Raw genomic sequence first — 3,933 nt, 5'->3', positions numbered from 1 at the left:
GGTGTTCCTTCACAAGGTCAACACTGATGGAGGGAAGGGAATCACCCTCACCCAGACCTCCCTAATGACAGGGGTGTAATGGGCAGGGGCGTCCTGTGGGACTGATGAAAGACTGACCCAAAGTATCCATTTAATAGGTTGGCTTTTTCCTGGGCAGCGGTTGTCAGTTCTCCCTTCTGGTTTAGCAGGGGTCCAATGTTACCCTTGCTTTTCCTCTGGTTCCCCATATATCTAAAAAAGGACTTTTTATTGTCCTTGATACTTGTAGCAAGTTGGAGTTCTGTCGCAGCCTTGGCTTTCCTGGTTCGCTCCCTACCAGTGCAGAATATTCCTCCTTGGAGGTGGATCCCATCCTTTGTAGGCCTTTTTTTTTAGCTGCAGGAGGTCTGCTAGTTCCCTGGAGAGCCAAGGGGGCTGCTGTGCCCTTTTGCTGCCTTTAGATGGAATAGCATTAACTTGTGCATTGAGGATTGCTCCCTTAAGGAGCAACCACTCTTCCTGAACTCCCCTCCCCTTGGGGTCGTGGTCCCTTAGAGCCTCACTGACAAGCCTCCTGAGCTTGTCACAGTCAGCTTTCCTGAAGTCAAGGACTTCTGTATTGCTGACTGACTTGCCAGCTTTACAGCGGATGGTGAAGGTGATCAGCTTGTGGTCTCTGTCACCCACTTTCACTAGGATAAAAGTGCCTGGCAGGACAGATCCAGCCTGCAGGCCAAATTCTGGTGCAAATTTATGAGGTGCAAATATATTCTGCCTTCTACTTGACTTCAAACTAACACAGATAATGACATCTTTCTGTAGATGTCCAGATGTAGTGAAGACGAGGGACTGTAGGGGAATGAGGTGCACTCTGCCTCTTCATTAGTCCACTCATCTTGCTTACAATGTCCTGCTTAGGCAATTTCACCCTATGCATCTTTTTCTGTATCCCTCCCCCGAATGCTGATACTGGTTTCACAGTCTAGAAGCACCTTTACCCTCACTAATGCCAAGAGGGCTGAGGTAGGGAGACTCAGGCCCACCTTTGCTCTAAGGGTTGTAAGTCCCAACTCAGAGCCCTGTCCTACTGTAAGGGTCAGCCTCACTCAACTCTCTGTACACACAACTCCTGGTTCACTTTCTACCTTCCTCCCCTTGGGTCAGTAGTCTCTTTCTATTTCTTGGGATTCTGTCCTGCACCTCAACCTGTTCGCTGTTTCCCCTAGCGCCCGCTGACATAACAAGGAGTAATGGGCACAAGTTGATGGAGAGGAGGTATAGATTGGACATCCGCAAAAACTACTTCACAGTTAGGGCTGCTAGGAGCTGGAACCAACTTCCAAGGGAAGTGGTGCTGGCCCCTACCCTGGGGGTCTTTAAGAAGAGGCTGGATGCCTACCTGGCTGGACTCATTTGAGTCCCGTTTCTTGTTTTGGGGTTTTGTTGTTCTCCCGCCCTGGCGGGGGGTCGGGCTAGAAGATCTACTAGGTCCCTTCCGACCCTAAATCTATGAAACTATGAAACCTATAGCTAAAGCATTTTCAGGGTCTCTGGGCTGCAGTGTGGGCCTTAGTCAGAAAACTTCTTCTGCCACTGGGGCATCTCCAGCTCTGGACCTAAGAGTTTCTGTTGCTTCAGCTTCTCAGCCTCAACCAACCTCTCTCTTCTTGGTCTGCTGTCTTTATAGACCTAAAGAGCCAGAATGGGTCAGCCACCAGTTAATTCAAGGGCTCACAATCAATGCCTCTCCTGTGTGAGGTTTTACAAACCCCATAACGGGCTATATAACCAACACTGGTCTCTGGAGTATGGTCTTTTACTCCTTTTTTGGTGTATTTTCCAGGCCTTAACCTTGACTCATTTACCAGGCTTATCTTAATAGCTCTATGACTTTAGGACTGCACACTCAGGCTTCCATTACCTTGTTATGCACTGTCCATATAGGTTGCTGTTGGGTCTTGACTCCTTTCAGGAGTTACGGTGGAAGTACCTTCATTTTGTTTTCCATATCAGTTGATTCTTTAGCAGACCTAACTGATCAACATTGGAAAGATGTAGGGTTGAGTGAATCCACCCTGATGGGAATCTTGAAAGTGCTTCCAGAGGCCCTGTATATTTAGCAGGTGATTCTCATACCACTAAATTATCCAGTGCCTGGACTAAGGACTGGGTAATAATAATAATAATAAAAAAAATCTTAGATAATTCCTTTCCTTGGAAAGTTTTTTCCCAAATCCCATGTAGACATTCTAGTAACAGGCCAATTCATGCCCTGATGTGCTTACCTCTGACTTGCTTGGTCCACGGAGGGTAGATGAAGTTGTTGTATGCTGTTATGGTGAATCTAGAGGGCAGGCAAATTTCAAAGGGCCTATGTCGCTGCTTTGTAGCAAAGTAGCGGGGTATTTTGGGCAGTCTGTTAATAAATAAAAGGACCTTGAAAACAGGTTGCAGAGTAAAGCAGTAGCTTCCTCTCATCCTCCAAACTGGGCTCAGTGGAGTGATGCTAATCCAGCCTCAGTCTCCTCTCTCTGCTGACAGCCCTTACTGCTTCAGAAATAATTCCAAATGCATTCAGAGCAGTGCTAAATGAGGGAGGGAGGAGGGGAGAGTGGAGTTCAGGTCATGCTTCTTGACATTTGCATAAACCATGAGTGAACCCAAGATCTATTTTCCAGAACAAAACTTTCCACTTGGCCCCTACCTGGCATTCCCATGCTTTTGCTTTGGGGGAGAAATCAATATGCATACATTTTTCTTTTTCCCTGAAAAAAAAAATTCCCCCTGCGTAAGAATTTCAGTGTTATCAAAACTAAGGAGTCAAATATCACTAGTTCTGCTGCATGTACAGGCCTATAGAACAAAGTCACCACCTGCAAAAAAGCTTTTTGCTGCTGCTGTGCTTCAAAGGCTTAGCCTGTTATCTGGCTCTGACAGGCAAACCAGATTCTAAACTTGGCTCCTGCTCAGCTCCAGTTTTAAAATGCTCCTTCTTACCTACAGCAGGCAAAATTCAAAAGCAATAGGGAAGGTGACACAAGTCACACTGCAGATATAGATGTAAAGGGAGGAGATGTAATTTACAGGCTGAGGGGCTCCAGGCACAAGTGCTGGGTTCTAATGGCTTCTTACAGACCCTAGTGCAGGTGCAGGCAAAATATGGTTCGTGGGCCAGTGGCCCACCAGGCAATTTCATCTGACCCGTGGGCACCCACCAATTCATTGTACCCTGCCCAACCCTTCTCACCCTTGCTCCTACCCTTGTGTGCAGAAGGGGCCAGCCCAGCCAGCACACAGCTTCTGGTGGGGCTGCTGCTGCCACTGCTGCAACCACTGTTTACAGTTGTTTACAATTCCCTTCTTAATAATCCCTAACATTTTGTTTGCCTTTTGGATGGCTGCTGAGCACTGAGCTGATGTTTTTAGCCAGCTGTTCACAATGACTCCCAGATCTGTTTTCTGTGTGATAACAGATAATGTAGAGCCCATCCTAGTGTAGGTATAGTTTGGGTTATTTTTGCCCAGGTGCAACACTTTATAGTTATCTACCTTGGATTTCATCTGCCATTTAGTTGTGCATTCCCTCAATCATGCCAGATTTTCCTGTAGTTCCTCACAGTATGCCTTAGTCTTTACCACTTCCTGGCATCCACCGGCTAGTGCAAGCACTTACTCTGGACTCTTTTAAGAAATGTTTAGACACTTATCTTGTTGGGATCCTTTGACCATAGCTGGCTTCCTGCCCCTGGGCCAGGGGGCTGAACTCGATGATCATCCGAGGTCCCTTCCAGCCCTAATGTCTATGAAATCTATGACTCCTCCTCATCTCCCTGCTGCAGCGATCACTCTGGGCAGCCGCTAGAGAAGTGACGGGGTCGGGGAGGGGGGTGGGGATCTTCAGCTGGGTGGGGGCAGGTGGGAGTGCAGAGCACATGCCCCGGGAGGGGTGGGGAG

The sequence above is a fragment of the Gavialis gangeticus genome, unplaced genomic scaffold, assembly GCF_001723915.1.
Source record: "Gavialis gangeticus isolate Ggan-Ray unplaced genomic scaffold, GavGan_comp1, whole genome shotgun sequence".
In the NCBI taxonomy this organism is placed as follows: domain Eukaryota; kingdom Metazoa; phylum Chordata; order Crocodylia; family Gavialidae; genus Gavialis; species Gavialis gangeticus.
This window is presented reverse-complemented; position numbering follows the sequence as displayed.